At 38.4% G+C, this 18,613-nt stretch overlaps 1 protein-coding gene across 16 annotated transcripts in view; it reads right to left on the minus strand.

Moving 5' to 3' along the window:
• The window catches only part of INPP4A (inositol polyphosphate-4-phosphatase type I A), a 109,972-nt gene that overhangs the window by 56,026 nt on the left and 35,333 nt on the right, over positions 1–18,613 (minus strand). For 15 of the 16 annotated variants that reach the window (XM_019623017.2, XM_010727626.3, XM_019623034.2 and 12 more), the window contains exon 2: positions 16,198–16,257. The gene's annotated coding sequence lies outside the window, so the exon portion shown is untranslated. Of the gene's footprint in view, positions 1–9,255; positions 9,275–16,197; positions 16,258–18,613 lie in introns of those variants that run through there. The other variant, XM_019622990.2, reaches the window with a different exon arrangement.

Raw genomic sequence — 18,613 nt, forward strand, 5'->3', positions numbered from 1 at the left:
GAAATAGGAAGGCATAAGCAAGGCCTAGTGAAATTGTTCGCAGAAATCAGGAACACATTCAAATTTGCTGACCAACTTATTTGCCTATATATTTTTAACACAGAATTACTTGGAAACCGACTTGAAGAGAAGATACGTTCCTCCACATTTGCAAAAATCAAAGTCCATGTCAAACATGAGCTCAACTGCTGCCACCAGGACGCAACTATAGCTCACTAAATGGATTCTTAACTTCTAGCAGAGCTACTGAAAAACAACTGTGTGGAAAAGACATATACTGACAGACATAGGCCATTTTTAAAACATACTGGAAAAATATTTGGAATATACTGAAACCTGCCATATTTGACTGATGAACTAAAGAGGCGTAAATGAGTAACACAAACTGGACTAAAGCATGTGACCTACAAAAAAATAGACCATAAGTGGCTCATGTCTCCTTGAAGCAGCCTTACAAAAATCAGACCAAATATCTTTGAAATATTTCTATGGATTTGATTATAAATAACTTTCCAATGTAAGATCAGCAGTTTTCTACTAGAATACCATACTTCAGCTATTGTCCTTCAGTTGCGAAAATTTCCAGGAGGCTTTCTGGCTTTGAACATCAGCCTTACTGAAATACTATACTCTCTGTCGAGGTGTGATGAGCTATTATAGAAAATAAATACCATGAAGTAGACATTATGATGCTAATTCTAAGAGAGGAAAGACAATGTTTGAAAAGACTATCACTACTACTCAGATTGTTTTAATGTGTAAAATCAACAAACATCTGAAAGCCTGTGAACAGATAAAACTAACTTACAAATAAGTTTAATTGCTTAGAAAATGCATATCTCCTCAATCCAACGCAGTACAGACTAAAGCAGTCTGTTCAACAAGAGAGGATAGTAAATACTTGTGTAGCTGCAGCATGTGCTGTGCAACATCTTTTTCGTTCTGTTGTAACAACATTCTTCTCTTTCCCATGCACTGACAGACCAAACATAATAAACATTTCAGACAAAAATTTAGAGAAAAAACAGGCCTCCTACACCCTATAGCCATGGATTTCACATTTCTGGGGCCTAGGGTTTTTTAAAACAATTTTCAAATAACTGTAATCTCCATTGACTGGTATGTTTTCAGCAGTGGCTACTAATCAGTCTTCAGAACTGATGTGAAATAGAGGACAGTAAACAGAAGTTTACTTTAAAAAAGAAATAATAATTCCAGCAGGGATGCTAGCAACAGCCACAAAAAGATACAAATGTTATGTGAGGACAAAGGGCAAATATTCTTGCATCATTCAGTACTTGAAAAAATGAGCTCAAATGTCATCGTTTTGTCAATTCTCCAAGCACTAACATGCCTTAAAAAACAGACATGTTACTACAGGCCAAGTTGATCAGAATCTTACTTTTTCTGGGACAAGCTTCTCTCAAATGCAGAAAAGTCTGGAAATGTAAAAGATGCATCCCAAATTATTTGCTTCTCTTTAAGTTCATGAATAAGTCACTCTCACGATTTTTTTATGCTGAAGGCTAGCAACAGTGATGCCAGCTTCTCCTGCTCACTCCAGGTGCCTCAGAATTACTGTCTTCCTCCCACCATACCTCAGAAATTCATAAGCATGTTGCCAAGCTCAGCAGTCAACTCTCCAAGGTAAGGCACCAGGGATGATGCTTCTGCCCACAGTTTCCTGTCTTGCTCTTCTGGGACAGATGAGCACTGGTATCTGCATTTCAGCTACATTAGTTCACAGTCCTCCATCTAATCAAAACCGCTTTCAGTAGCAGGTTACGAGACTGAAGAGGCGATACCCTCTGGCAAAAGAGCAGGACCAAAAAGTGAGTACAAAGACTGGCTGGAAGCAAAAGGTTAATTAAACCTGCAGTCCCCTCTGAGAGTAGGCAGTGAAAGAGACTGAGAAAACAACGCAATGAGCAAGGCTAGGATTTGTGAGGTGCCTCCAGGTCTGTATTCCCAGACTCAGGAGACAAGCACTGTACGAGCGCTCTGATCACACCTAGACTTCCACACTTCACTCTCATCAGTACCATGATGGCTTGTGTGTCACCAAAGCTCACTCCTGGCACTTGGAGTGCTGTCATCCTGTAGCCCGGTGACAGCGTACAGCCAGCACTAGCAACCATCCATTAGCTTTGTGGGGGGCTGCAAGGCCTGAGGATGTGGGCTTTTCAGGCTTGCTTTGTCTGAACTGTTCCTGACCCGCTTGCAACTTTGTTTTAACTTGGTGTAGTCTCACAACACTTTCTCTAATCACCCAGATGTCTGTGATTGATTGTTTTTACTTCTGTTTATCTTTGCATGGTGCCATCATGATTTTACAACTCTGAAATGACGATGCTGTGTAGAAAAACACAGGCCTGGTATGATAACAAATGTCTTGAGAAGTACAAACAGGGCAGGCACTAAAGAAGAAAAAAGAGGTAGGCACAGTGTGTGTTCAATCATTTCAACTCTATTAAGCATTTATTTGATTGTTATTACTCAAACAGGAAAAGTAATGAATCCTGGATTAGACTGCAAAGATTTTGTTTATATCAACAACAAGAGCTTTTAGGCTTTAGATATAAGTGCACTTAATCTTTGTCTGTGTAAATGATTTGAGTATAAAGAACCAACACGGAATTTAATGCCATTCTTCACACTTTACCTGCACCAACAGATGCTGTTGACTTCCTGTATTTTTGGAGAGAAATCTTTTCTTTTTGGAGATAAATTTTTGGAGCACTAATTTTACTGAGTTCCCAGCCATTTTAAGTCATGAAGATCTCATCTCTGCAGCTTCAATTAAAGAGTCTTTAAGGACTAACGATTTAAAAATGAGAGCTAGACATAACAGTGTCAGGACAGTTTGTGATTGCTGGGATAACATCTACACTCCAAGCACAATTCACTTGCTTCCATTGGAAGCACAAAGTGATTGCCTGCTTGCAGTGATATCGCTGTGAATTATAATACATCACATCACAGAACTACAACTTTTTAATTGTGTTACTGCTTGACTTAAATTTAAAATTGGGAAATGACTGGTTGTTGGAAACAGCCAAAAATTCTTTATCTAAAGAAAAGGTTAATTTCTGCGAGAAGTGAAATCAGACAGTAATATTACAAAATTTAATGATGTTCCATTTCATTCTTCCATCAATAATTCTCAATTGTTTCTGATTTGAAAACTTCCTGAAAAACACAGAATTGCTCAGGTTGGAAAAGACCTTAAAAGATCATCGAGTCCAATCACAAGCTGACCATACTACCCTAACTCTAATAACTCTCCACTAAATCATGTCCCTGAGCACCACATCCAAATGGTTTTTAAACACATCCAGGGATGGTGACTCAACCATCCCCCTGGGGAGCCTATTCCAGTGCTTAACAACCCTTTCTGTAAAGAAGTGTTTCCTGATATCCAACCTAAACTTACCCTGGCACAGCTTGAGGCCATTTCCCCTTATCCTGTCATCTGTCACCAGTGAGAAGAGACCAACCCTGCTCTCGGTATAAGCACCTTTCAGATATTGGAAGAGAGCAATAAGGTCTCCCCTCAGCCTCCTCTTCTCCAGACTAAACAGCTCCAGTTCCTTCAGTCACTTCATCTCTCTTTGTGCCAAAGCAGGATTTCGCACATCCACACAGTGAGCAGGAAAGCTGAAAGCTAGCCAGGCTTTTCAGGGGTTAGTTTTAGAGATCATTTCTCTCATTTAGTTTACCACTGAATCAACACTGCCTGGGTGACCAAATGTTTGGCAAGAGAGGATTTGAGTGGAAGAGAAGTAGAATGCAGAGATGAAACAAGAAGACAGACTTCTTAACCCCCTTTGGACACTCTACAATAGTTTACCATCTTTCTTATATTTTTAATATAAATACAAATTATAAAACAGCATACAAATGAATCAAGTCATAATAATTATTTTAGTAAAGCTTTTAAAAACGAAGTTATTAAAATACTGTTATTAGATACGTAAAAATACAGTAAATGAAGTAGCTGTTGGAAGCATAGAAAACGTATTAGCATCATCCAATATGGTCACTTTTATAGATCCGTTGAATCATGTGAATAAACAGAAATGGAGGGGAAAAAAAAGTGTTCTGATGGTTTTGTTTGGAAAACATTCCAGTCAAACAATTCTTCAGTATCAGCTGATTTAAAGCTACTGACAGTAAGTTTACTTTCCTTAATCACTTCTCATGAACTTATTTGCACATTTGACAAACAGTGTAAAACCACCACCTTATAAACTGTAAGAACTGGACAACTATGATTTCCAAATTGTAATTTTTTCATTTTACATTATTTCCATATGCTCAGAACTACACAAATTACTCACTTAACATTCTAAATTTTTCCATGTTTATTCTCAATCTAGAAGTAAATTTATATTTGGAAAGTGTGAGCAAAACCTTTGTGGGCATTTTCCTGTTCTGAAAAGGGAAAGTCTAATAATAACTTCTTAATTCAATTATGAAGAAAAAAAAGTCATATTTTCAAGCAAAGAAAATACAAAGCACAACTAAAATCCTACATGATAAATAGTTCTTAGTGAGGTATAATAATAATAATAATAATAATAATTTACTAACAAAGTAAGTTAAAAAACAAGCAGAGTCTGGCATCACCTATAAGGAGCAAAGCCAGGCATCTCTGGCTGAAACACATGGCATCCACCACTTTAACTGAGCCCAGAAGGTCTTTTAATACTGAATCAATAACAGTATCAAATTCCTGTGGAAATTCAGGCTACTAGGGGTGATGCAGAAACATCAGTATCAGCATGCATTCAACAAACCTGAGCACTCGTTAAGTCCTGCATTCTGAAAAGCCCTCAAGATTTTAAGGACCACTCCACATACACTGAGCTACAGAATCACACTATTGCCTTGTAGGTGAAATTATCAGAGTTCTTTATGACCTTTGGTATCTCCATTCACAATAAAGCCACCAAAATGTTGCTCTCCGTGCTTCTGTTGAACTACAAATTTTTAAATGACCTAAACCCCACCAAGCTGCGTAGCTAATTAAAATGACTGGTACTATGAACTCCAAACTTATAAATGGAGCAGAGCTTTTAAAGACCTAGAAGGGATGAGGAAGTACAGAAGTCTGGCCGTACTGTTAAGTTGATCTGAACATTAAGATATCTGTTATCATTTCAGTTTTTAAACTAGTACTACACTACACAAATGGACAGCTTTGCTTGCAGTTAAACAAGTGTAACAGGAAACGTCATGAGACTGCAGCTCCATCTGCCTTTTCTACCTGAGAGCGGGCAATGCTGATGCCAAGATAACGTATATAAAGCATATTCTATTTTCCTTCGCAGTGACAACCACAAGTCATTCTTGCATAAGCAACACAAGAGTGCTCAGAATTAGTTAAATGGATTTTTCCAATCTAATCTGTCATATCAGAAACGCATTCTTTATTTGGCCAAGATAACAAAGCAGACTTCAAGAGTCAATAGTTTATTTAAGTCTACTGCGACTTTTTTCCTAGTCCTGGGCAAGATGACTGTGTGCTAAATGTCGTGTCTGTTTTTCAGGCAGCTTCATAATAACAATCTTTTTGGCTCCCACGCTGAGATTTTCCTTTTTGATCACTAGCATGGAAAACAACCTTCAAACAGAAGATAGCATGCCTTTTGTGTGAAATAATTTCAGAGCTAAAACATTAAGTTACAATATGTCGGTATTGTCTCTGCTTAAGATGCAGCTGGGCATAGACTATTCTGTGATGTTTCTATTTAGTAGACTTATTTTGTCTAATCTAATAAAAGATGTCTTGTTATGAATGCCAAGTACTTACTGGTACTTATTAGTGTTTCTGGGGAAGGAGAAAAAGCAGTTTTTAAACAAGACCAATTAGAAAAGTTGCAAGCTGCTTTAAGATTGTAAGCTTGAAGAAAAGTCATAAGAAATGTTTTGTCTGTGCTGTCTCTTCCCTTTACAACAAAATATTCAAGCTCTCAATTGCAGATAATCTGGAGTACCACTATGCACATTTTTCCATAAAGCATAAAAAATACCAGCAAACTTTCATGGTAAAATACAGCCGCATGACCCACTCAATCTTGAGCTGCTTGGCTGTTTTGTCCATCAGGTTCCATAACCACTGCTCCCAGTGGTGCCTTCTTGAAACATCAGTCCTCAAAAAGTTTTGCTTTCCATTTCTCCCCCCCCTTTAACATCAAATACTATCTAAGAACCTCTCTACTCCTATTTTTCTTCTAAAAGAAATAAAAGACGGCATGGCAATGTTATCTGACTTTAGGACAACCCACCAACAGAAATGGGTTAACACATATAACCCATTGTCTATCTTAGGACAAATGTACCAACAGGCACCATGCAAAACGAAGACTTGTCATATTTATGAATCCAAAATAGAAAAGGCTTTTCTTCTTATTATAGCATATGGATTTTGAAGTTGATTCATAGAGAAGTACTACAGAAATAAATAAACTCTAAAACATTAAAATTTGCAATTCAGAAATGAAATGCTACCTCTCATCTGAAATGTTTATAACAGATATTGCTTTAGAATTTCTCTTTAACAGTCATTTTCAGCTTACTGCTAAAGAATTCACCCTTGAACTAGCAAAGAACTCATTTGCTTGACAGTGTATCAGTTGATATAGAATACTTTGCATTACTTCCTACCCCTAAGCTCTAATCTCCCTTTTCCTTAGTTCTTATATAAAATATGAAATGGTAACAAACAAAAGCAGTTCTAACATTTTTTCACTAACAATGAAAATATCAAAATCACTCATATTGCTGACCATTGCAATTCTTTGTCAAGCTTAAACCATCACAGACTGGGGTGTGAAAACAGTAACATCTCCTGCTAAAATGCTCAAAAAACATCCAAGAAATTACAGTCAGATCCAAACTAAACTACTTATAGAGATATATTATCAAAAAGTATTCTTCTCACAGTGGGTAACATTACATAAAAAATTGGCCATTGCTGCAGAATATGGTACCAGGCCTAACTGAATGAAGTCTGACTGTTTACTATCTTCTCTGTATTCCTATTACAAAGAGATTATTACCGTGATACCATGGTTATTACCATGGTCTCTTCTCACTGGTGACAGATGACAGGACAAGGGGAAATGGCCTCAAGCTGTGCCAGGATAAGGTTGGATATCAGGAAACATTTCTTTACAGAAAGGGTTGTTAAGCACTGGAATAGGCTCCCCAGGGAGGTGGTTGAGTCACCATCTCTGGATGTGTTTAAAAACCATTTGGATGTGGTGCTCAGGGACATGATTTAGTGGAGAGTTATTAGAGTAGTATGGTCAGCTTGTGATTGGACTTGATGACCTTGAAGATCTTTTCCAACCTAAGCAATTCTATAATATCTGAATCATTTATTTGCCATAATTTCAACTTTGTTTTTAGCATTCTTTTTTTCTTTCCTAAAGAAGTGATTTTATTTCTGTAAGGAAGAATTTCCACACCTCAAGGTGGAAATCTCTTCATTCCTGGATGAAGCTCCCAAGGGAAGTGGTGGAAACCCTATTATAAGAAGTATTTGCAAGACAGTCTAACCTGTCTGGTAAACAGTCTAACCTGTTTGGTAAATCTACCAAACTTATAGGTTTACACAGCTGGACTTTATTCCACACAACCGGCTCTCTCGACATCTCTACTTTGAATGTCTGAAAATATTAAGCAATTGCCTGGGACAGCTCCAAAAATCACCTTACCAAAATCACAGCACATCTGACTAAAGGAAAGTCAGCCACAAAAGTGAACATGTACAATCACAGCGAAAACACTTCCTCGCAGAAACTCGAGATCAGTCTTCAAATATTCCACTCAATATAGCTTGGTGGTAACAGCTGAGTAGTGCTTTTTAAATCTTTGTCTTTGTGTGCTCATGTTAGCATGGGCAAAAAAGTCAACACTGAAGTACAATTTCAGACAACGTATTTCTAAAATTCTTTCAAGGACAACCACGCTCTCACAGAGGCCTGAGCCACAATATACCATTCAGACTCCTTCATCTATGTGTTCTAAGCATTTCTAGGGTTAAAGTCCAATGGGAATTGTCTTCAGATTTTTTTTATATGGAAATAACAAAACAATCTTGTACATAATTATTCCCAAATTGATATATTTTCATTTCAAAGCAGAATTAGCATAAACACATTTGAATAAACTGACATTCTCTGCCTGTCATGCTTGCCTTAAAACCTCCCCCCAAATACTTCAGCACATTTTTAGTTTTTATAACATACAGTCCATCCGAACAGAAAACATACTATTAAAAATACCATGACAAAGAGCCACGTAAGTTGGACAACCTCCTTTTTTGTAGAGCATAGAAGTTTAACAGAGATACAGTTCACAGAGGTTCTGTTTAATCACATGAAAATATTTCAGTTTTTATCCATGCTTAAGGATCTGTGTGAACAAGCCATCTGGACAGTGTTTACTGTGACTAAACACCCCATGAAAAGGTTAAGCAAGGTGTATACTCTGTGGATGGGATACACTTCACTGAACTGTACCAACATTAAGCAAAACAGACAGCCAGTTAGAACTGTGTAGAGGAACATGAACTTCAGAAGGGAGTTCTTTCTGAGATTTAAGTATCTATCATTATAGAGTAGGAAATGGGATTAAATTAGTCTTCCAACATCTCATGTTTAATAGTGATCTACAGAAGTTTTTGGGCAGACCTGGGAAGTATTCCAAACCTGACAAGACTTCTGTTTTTATCTCTTTGTTTCTGTTAGCCAGCCCCCCCATCCCACGCCAAATAAAGACACAACTATTATCACAAAATCCAAAACCTACAAACAACCTAATTGTAATGGGAAAGAAAGGTTTACTGCAAATTCCCCTCTCTCACTCTTTCACAGGAATGTGAGAAGCCCTTTTCCTGAAACTTAAAAGCAGATCTTTCTCATGATCATGTAGTGATCATACAACAATCATGAACGTTTCTGGAGAAGGAAAATATGATCAAGTGATGCTCTTCCCATTTATCTGGAAATCCTATAAGCGACAGCCATGCAAGTCTGAGATGCTCCGAGTGTCAGCATTCAGGGAAAGGCTAAGACAGATCTTCGAATCAGAAGTGGAACGTTTAACAGCCAGCAAAATGTGTCTCAGAGCTAAATAAAACCTAGAATAGAGAAAAAAGGTTAAACCCAAAGTGGGACACAGATTCTAAATCTAAGGGAGTTGACCTCAACTCTAATAAAACAGGAACTCTGAAAAAGCACTCACATTTTAAGGCTTGTCTTCTCAGTCCTCTCCCTTTGCTTTCTACCCTCTTGGATCATCATCCCAAGCTCTGTGTTTCCAGCAGAACACTCCCCTTTCAAACTATTAACAATTCAGTTCATAAACAGTGTTTTTTCTTTACTGTGGCAATTCTCCAAGTAAGGACTGTGAGATCATCACACAACTGTTTCTTCCACAGAACAATAACTACTCAGTACCAGCATGTAATCATTAATTAGGAAGCAGAAAAAAAAATAAATAAGAGAAGTTGCACTATTCTCTCCTGACATTCTTCTAGGTACTTAAAAGCCTCAAAAACACAAGCTAAGCACTTATTAATAAACAAGTAACTGGAGAACTAAACAGCGTTGCCAGAAGTACATTTAAAAGGCTTCTTGCTGTGGCATTTCTCTCCTGCTACCTTACGGATAATCCTGCTAAAGAATGACTGGATCGATGTCTTAATTGCTGATCAATTCATGCTGAATAGCTCAGTATTTGCAACAGCAGAAAATGCATTACTCACCCTTACTCAAAGAATTCAGCTCCATTTTGAATCTGGTGCTGAGACAAACTAGCATCTAAGCAACAAGCAATTTTTCACTAGCAGACAGTTGCAAATTTAAGCAACTTAATTTGTCAGACTAAGGAGGTATTTGGGGCAGTGGCTGTCACTGACTGTAAATACTGCACCCATCATTTGTCACTACAGACACATCAGGAATCTTCAACCACAATTTTCACTTTAGAGCAAACTGTTCCTTCACTTGTCAGGAGTTGCTGCCCAACAATCTGCCTCTAAAGGCATCTTTACCACAGGCTAAATTTACATACCTTTGTCCAGCCCTACATATTTTCTTGATGTCCACTCATCACACAAAATTTCCCTGTGCACTACAGGTAACACAGGGCAACAGAGAAGGCAGCAAGTCTCACACTATACACTAATGATTAAAAGCACAAGCTGCCAAACAGAATCAAAATAGAATCATAGGATCACAAGGTTGGAAAGGACCTACAAGATCATCTAGTCAAACCGTCCTCACATTACCATTGCTACCACAAGCAATCCAAAGAACCCAAGCAATAATTGTCCTTCATAAATCTTCAAGCTCCTCCTTAAAAATAAATCAAGAATTCTCTTACTGATTACTGTCTGATATTATGGGATTATCAATACACATACCTACGCTGCTTAAATATCTATATGCAGTTCACATTTTCTCTAAAGCATGTATTTGGACACTTCTGTTGCTGTATTACTGCCTTTCTACAATATGATGCTGTTATATAGACTGCCATCAGTCCTCTGGTGGACTACAGACATCCTGCTTGTTATCACCTAGCTGATGTTAGTCACAATCCCAAGCTCCTCGTTATTCCAGCTACACAGCTGGAGCAATTAAAATTCACATTTTCCTAGCTTTCCTGACATTTCCAACGCAGCTGTTTCAGACTTCTCTTGTAACATCATTCCTTTGATCATCCCTGTAGCCCTCCTCCACATCTGTTACACGATGAGCTCAAGTTTTTGGACTGCAATAACCTTAACCCACTTTCCCTCACACAGACCTTTCTCCTTCAAAGTCTTCAGCTGCTGAACTTTCTGCTCGCTGGAAAAGAGTCTTGCATTACTTCCTAAGCTGGGGCTGTAGCACCATCCAATTTCAGGCATTCAGCACAAATGCCAGAGTCAGGTGCTTGTTAACAGTCAAGAGAGAAAAGTGGGAGTTTGGTGCCTAATTAAAAATCTGCCTCCTTCCACTGATTATGTAAGAGATTATACTGCTAATTTTGACACCAAGGTTACACTCAGCAAAGTGAATTCCTGTCAGCGTATGGCCTGACACTTTGCTGTGTTGAATTCCATCCCTTCAGTATTACAAATTGTAAAATTAATTGTTCCTGTACAATCACTTCACCTAAAGTAGTGTATAAGAAATGAATGTCCCATCAGGAAGTTTCAACAGCCTGCTTTCAGTATTACATCATAACAACATCAACTTTAAAAGAAAAAAAAAGTTTTGAGAAAACTAAGTCAACTAACTTCATTTTATAACTAGTTCATTTTACATATCCACGTCCAGTTGTCTCCCCTTTTCTTTGTGCTGCTTTTTTCCTTGAGTTCATAGCTCTTACACTCAACTAATCCTCCTCTATCTTAAACAATAGTTTCAAAACTGCATCATACTAAATGCCTCAGTAGAATCCAGAGAGACCAGATCTAGCACAGTTTTCTTTTTCAAGAAAACCTGTCTTCTTATTAAAAAAAGATACTAGGTCAGTCTGACATGACCTATCTCAGGAAAATAGATTGTGTTTCATCGTCTTTCTATTCACTTTCCATGTCTTTAATTATTAATTCCTTCAATTCTTCTCTAAGTTTATTAAGGTCAAGTTAAGAACTCTGAAGTTGCCTACATCGCATTTTCAATTTCCTTACAGCTATATATTATATTCAGTAATATAAAGTTATAAAAGTCCTTTTAAAAAAATCTTAGTAGCTGAGCTATGTTTTAATTATCCATTAAATAGCAATCTTTAAGAAATTCGTGATTACGCAGCAAATTTGCAAGTCACTGTGACAGCCAGAAAGTTTGAATTCTTTAAAAATAGTCAAGATTCAAAAACATCTGCTTCTTCTGAAATTACAGAGTTATGTGAAATTATCAGTGGAATATCGAAGACTTTTCAAAATCTCCTGAGACCTCAAGTGAGAAGAAGCAAAGCAAAATATAGCTATGGCCCTTCTTTAACTTGCTATGCAAAAACCCAGTGCAAATTTGTGCTACATAAGACTCAATACAGGGTGAAAAGTACCATAAACTTCAACCATTTAGGACAATTTCTTACATTCACAAACTGTTAAATGCATTCACGTAGACTTCTTGATTCACTGGGTGTCTCAAGCATCTTAGATGCAGCTAAGTTGTTGTGCGGAGGAGTACTTTTCCTGATAAAATTTAAAAGCTTTTTACGAGGATAAATACTTCATAACATTTAAGAAAATTGTTCAATAGAATGTATAAACCATTTTTTTCTATATGAGAGTTCCTTTAGCAGTTTTGTATCTCTATTAGTTCACCACACATGTTGCTGAACGTGTGCTATATATATATATATATATATATATAATACCTTAAACACACAAAAACTATTTCACATAGTCTGCAATTTTAAGTTCTCTTTTTGACCCAAATTGGTCTATTTATCTCTTAAGCTGCAAGCAATCATCCTGTTAATGATCAATCATCCTGTTAAAAGTACGAGCACCTTGTCTCCTTCAGACAACCTGGGCAAGAATTTTACAGATGCCTTGGCTGGTCAGACACCTAGTTATTGATTTGATCTTCAAACAGGAGAACTGAGTCGTACACACTACCTCTTTAAAATGGGTTTGTAGCTGACTGTACATGCCATAATGTTCAAAACAGCTGGTTAAGATTCCTTCTGAAAAGCACAGCTAAAAACTTCAGCACGGATTCTGTCTAAATTTACACTTACAGGGCACCTCAATAAACTAGTTCAGCACAGTAACTCAGCACAAGAGCAAACTGTAACTATAAGGTACAGTCCTACTGAAATCAGTAGAAAAGCTAAGATTTTTCCAGATGCAGGTTTTATTATTAACCTGACTTCTTGGAAGCTCCACAACTGAAAGTGGAAATGATCCACTCACCAAGTTTGCAAGAATGAAAGCAGTAGGCTGGGAAGTTTTCTTGAGGTTTGGGTTAGATGGTTTGGATTAAGTGCTATCCTCTCAGCATGTTTTAGTGAAAGAGTGAGTCCTAAAATGCTCACAGTGATTTTGTATAGTTCATCTAAGCATTTCCCAAGGATAATGCTGAGGTTATTAACAATTAGGTACTGGAAATTTTGTAATCTAAACACTGTAATAACTTTATAATTGAAGTACAAGCAAAGGGATAAAATGAGTATGTTATTGAATGGAATGTAAACTTGGAAAGAATAATGTTCCAAACATTTTAATGCCTGCATATAACAGTAGCATTTAATGCCAGACTGCCCCTAATTTATTTTGTGCTTGCAGAGAACATGTTATAGGTTAAATACCTGTAAAAAGACACAAAAGTTCCCCTAATAAAGAAACAAAGTAATAACCTACAAATTATTGTATTCTTCAGAAAACACTTGAAATTAAGCTTCCTGTCCCAAAGTCTCTGCCCTCTACAAATGTTCTCATTAGCTGCGTATCTTCTTGTCCTCTAACCCCTTTTTTTCATCTTTCTCCTTGCTTTCAGGCTCTATTCAATCTGATTATGCCTTCATTTAGTACATTATTCAGACCCAGGCCTTTGTCTCTGCCTGCACTGCTCAAGTCATGATTAATCCTTCAGACTTGAATCAACAGTCAGATAGAAAAACACTTAATGTAATGTAGAACATTATTAAAAGGCCAAGTGCCTTGTATTACGTAACAACTGCACACATAGTTACTGCAATTATACACACCAATCAGTCACCACATACTCAATTGATTTATCCCTAACAAGAGGATGATGAACGTGATGGCCCACGAAACATGATTACTGTGTGTTTAACACACCCATGTATTCACACAAGGCTGCTGCTCTGCATCTCAATGTAATTTACAAGCTGGCAAGATGGAAAAAGGAGGAGAACGAACAAACTAATAGGTACTAGTTTCTGTTAGAAAATAAAACACAGCAAAAGCAGAGAGTAAAACTGTAGTAAAAACTAATAGTACCATTACTTGCACAGCAATCTTCTTGACAATTATCTTTCCCTAGTCAGTCACTCATGCAGTTTGTCCATTAGTCACATATGCTAGTACACGGATTACCAGGGTACACCTTCAGTAGCTGCCATCCAGACACTGACTGAAGAGAAAGCAAAGACTGCTACCTAACAGGGGTGCCACTGGAAATAATTTATGTCTCAGGCAAGCACATTAAGGAGGCAGTACAACCAAAAGAACAATGTGGAGCATGATATACACAACACTGAGCTTGACTCTTACTGAAGAAGCCACTGAATCCAAATTAATTCAAAGAAAACATGTACCAAACATCAAGCAAGCAGGCAAACAGAAATGGATGACATCCTCTTTTCTTTTTTCCATATTTTTTCTTTGGATCTAATCTAACACAATACTTCAAATGAGTTGTGGGATCTGTCTACGTGGAATTAATTGCGCTGCCAGGGCCATTTTTGAGAAACGCTTAATTAGGATGATGTGCTGTCCCTGAAGGGGAGCCCTAAATGCTGGGTTTTTTTTCTGCTATTGTCATAGATTTCTTTGAGAGTGTGAAGACAGAACCCACAGGGGACAAGGCATAGTTGTCTTGGAGAAGAATGAAAATGCTGTAAGAAGCAGCACTGAACAGGATGGAGATGCAGGATTGCCCCAGGCATATCTTTCCCCATGCAGACAATGGCTAATAGAATAAAAAAAGATGGCATGAATGACTGGTATTACTGCAATTCCTTTTAAGTCTGGGTAAAGCTAGCTCCAGGGTCTAGCAATGCTAATTTGCTGCTGGCAATTTCATCCCTGATGTCTTGGGACCAAATGCATGTCGGACTCCCAAGCTATTCTTAACTGAAGCGTTCAGCATGGTGTAATGAAAAATTAAGTCCCCACATAAACCCCAAAGCGTCTTGTTGTGTACTGCATTCCATTCTGCCACAGTGAAACAACCTAGGCCAGAGCTTGCTTCGGTCCCAGATCTAGGTACAATTCTGGTAATAAACCCCTCCAGACTTCTCTGTAACTGATGTCAGTCTGCACTGAGACATGTATATGATACAAGAAAAGCAACTGCTACATGAGATCGTGCATTTACTGGCTCTGCTCAAGCTTTCAAATGAGCTTGTTTGCCCTTAGCAGGATTGGAAAAAATGTCTCTGAGAAGTAACAACTGTTCTCTAAGGCAACACTCATTATGCTCAACTCTAAAATGACACTGGGGGTACTATATCAGTGATGAGGAGACTGAGGATTCCCTCCCAACTTCTGCACACGACCAGCCACAAGACCACAAGTATGACATTTCATCTCTCACTGCCTCCTATTCCCACACCAGTGGGAAACCTCCAGCCTCTATTTGTCTGGCTGCCTGCTTTGTATCGCTGCATCATCAGCACATGTGCCACCACTTCTCTTATTCTCTGAAATCCCAGATGTCAGGTGCAGCCAGTCACCATACAACCCACTGAAAGCTGCTGTGGCCTGCAGGAAGCAAGTGAGCCCCAGCACTGAACTCTGCTTGAAAATGAGGGGAAAAGAGCATTGCCTCACAAGAGTCTGCTGCCAACAGGAGGCCTATCAGGACACACACTTGCCACATGGCCTAGTCACGCAGCATTAACCTCTGCACACTCCCACATCACAGGACCTAAAGCAGCTCTCATTGTGAAGAAGGAAACACTTGACAAATGGCCTAACAAGATTCCATTCCCAACCTAAAGGATACTGAGCTATGCTACAGCAATATTCAATGATCACAAAAGCAGATCTGCTTTCCTCCCTCTGCACTAACTCAGTATTCAAGGGAGGAAAACTAAAGAACCACCAATTCACTCTTATAGTAGAAACAGGTTACAAATACTGGCCTTCTGCACAGGCCATGTTTTAAATCTCAAAAACTTTCAGAAGTGCATCAACTGTTCAAAGATGTGTTCAGTTTACACTGTCACTAGCTAACAGTCTTCCTGAGCTTCTGTTGGCAACACACCAAAAGACAGCAGAAAACCCCTGGTAAATACAATAAAGTATCCACAATACAAAAAATAGCACACGCATACCATTGATACCAGGTGCAGAACCCTGCCAGCACTTTCTCATTTGTAAGAAAGAAGTTACTTTTGCTCTATCACCTTTAACTTTTTCCATTTTTGAACTTTTGGATTCAGTGTCCATAGATCATCACACGTTATAGTATTAATCACTAAAGCCATTACCTTTCTCCAGCTTTCAGAGATGAAATTCAGCCTGGGCATCCAGTTCTTTTTAAATAAAGCCTGAAAGACAAAAAAGGACAAAGTGTTTCTGACTGAATGGATCCAAACAAACCAGTACTGCAAACAGGCCAGTACTGCAGGGAGAAAAAAAAAAACACTATAAAAAAATATAGGAGCAAGTGGGAAAAAAAATAATCACTAAATTCATTAAAAATGTTAAATGTTGACATTTTATAATGTAGCTCCTCCACCATTGGAAACAGAGGCTGGACTGTGCATCAGTTCTGAGAACAAAGAACCAGCTACTGTTGCTATACCTTTCTACACTTAATGACAGTGACGTTAATCTTCTTTCAACTATATTAATGAAAGCATGCATTTAACTAAAGCAACTTTTCTATTAAGTTTGTAAAAAACCCAATGCAGTTACACTACATGAAGCTTAATAAAGAAGCAACTTCATATCACAGCAACAATCTTGCTCACCCAGCACAGCTTCTCAGTTCTTCTTAATTTTTGCCTGCCCCTTCCAGCTGCAGTCAGTGACAGATCACCACAAGGCATCACAAAACCATCCCTAAGAGGTTTCTCCAGGCAATGGGAATGCAAACAGCCAAACTGAGAACTTACTCTGTTCTGCAGAGACCCCCAAGCAATTTTCATGCTCTACAGACCCAGACTGAATTCAGATGTCACCGATGGAGAGGTTCGAAAGTTCCGCCTCTTATTTCCAAAACTCACTGTGACAAAGAACATACTGCCTTTGGCCACATCAAGAACACTTGCCACATCTAAGCAACAGGCATCTTAACATTCTTTTTCCCCTTCAAGAAGCACAATGAAGATATATCCTACCACAAAATGCGGAATGGGATAAAATATCCCATAAATCAATCAGTTCAGAATCCTTAGCCAAGTTCATTGTAAAACAAATACAAAGCATGCAGCCATCTAACATTTCACCCGTGGTCTCTTCTCAGTCCCTATCTCTGGACACATCCATTATTTCGTGGGGGGACTGGTCTGTGTTTTTAGGTTTCCACTTTCTGAAATGAAGCAGGAGCTCCCTGCTGAAAAGTGTTTTACAATGGTAAACAAGGAGCAGGATTATCACACCCTGGCACAAGTGTAACTGTGGCATTTGATAGTGCAAAACCTATTGGGATGGTGAATATGGTAAGATCATAGACAAAACCTGGCTCAGCGCTTCTTTCTATAAAGAGAGCAGCCGATAGAGTGAACGATCGCTCCAACTCACACATTCTAGAAGAAAACCCTGGAGTAAAATGTTCTACAAAAAGCAGGGGATCAGCATGATGGAGCAAACTGGAGATCAAAGTACGGATGAACCAATGGAAAAGGGCTGTGACACAGGACAGTGCAGGCCAGGAGCCAGCTGAGCGCTCTGGATCTCCTCAACATTGGAAGGCAACAGCCAGACTTCTTCTAATGCACTCCTACTGGTTGCTGTTTCTTGCCATAGACCAGATGTGACCATCTCAGACCTAACCCATCTTTTCCTTGCTTTTCTTTATTTTAATGGCATGAAAAATCTGGGAACTTTTCCTTGTCAGAATGAAACAGAGTCTGCCTGAATCCAAGCCGGTCACAATCACCCATTTGCAATGTCCCAGCATATTGCAAGTCCAGACATCATGGAAGAAAAGCTCAACCCCAAAAAGCAACATCAGTGCATCCAGAATGGAGTTCTGACTTCCCAGCCAGAAGGCCATTGGGTGGCTCCTACGCCAACCTGCTCACAACAGGGCCATCCCTTAGGTCTGAAGTTGCTCAGGGCCTAAAACATCCGTTGGCAAATTGTTTGACTGCTAGACAACCTGTTATTATATATGTCCAGTGCTGCTAAAACCAAGCAGACAAGACAACTTGTTCCTGTGGGAAGAAGTTACTTCTCTAGTAAAATATCCAAGTGGGGAAAATTTATAAATATACACAGGAGGATTAAGAAAGCTAAAACTTTAGTTCACAGGAAAATATACTGATGAGTCACAATCAGAACACTCCTTAAAATGTTAAATTCAAGGGAGATTCATAAATAAAGCAGTGTTCAGACTTGTAATGCAGTTGTTAAGATTATGTTGTCAGCTTACAATGGTGTCTGTGAACATTCAAATCAAACTATTAAAGATACCCCAGCACTGAAATAAAAGAAACCAGACTGAGCTAGAAAACACTAAGAGGAAACCACATAGACGAAAAAGAATTTCTGATTTAAATTGAGATTCTAACAGTTGAGAAAAAGTGAAGAAGAAAGACCTCAATGTCAGACAATGCACCCACAATAAAAGCAGATATCCTGTTGGGGTTTAACAGCTAATGAGCTGCACAAAAAGCAGCAATGAGACTGAGTCAGAAATACTGGCTACTGCAGGCTGAACGCTGAGCAGTCTGTAAC

This window comes from Meleagris gallopavo, chromosome 1 (genome assembly GCF_000146605.3).
Source record: "Meleagris gallopavo isolate NT-WF06-2002-E0010 breed Aviagen turkey brand Nicholas breeding stock chromosome 1, Turkey_5.1, whole genome shotgun sequence".
Taxonomy (NCBI): domain Eukaryota; kingdom Metazoa; phylum Chordata; class Aves; order Galliformes; family Phasianidae; genus Meleagris; species Meleagris gallopavo.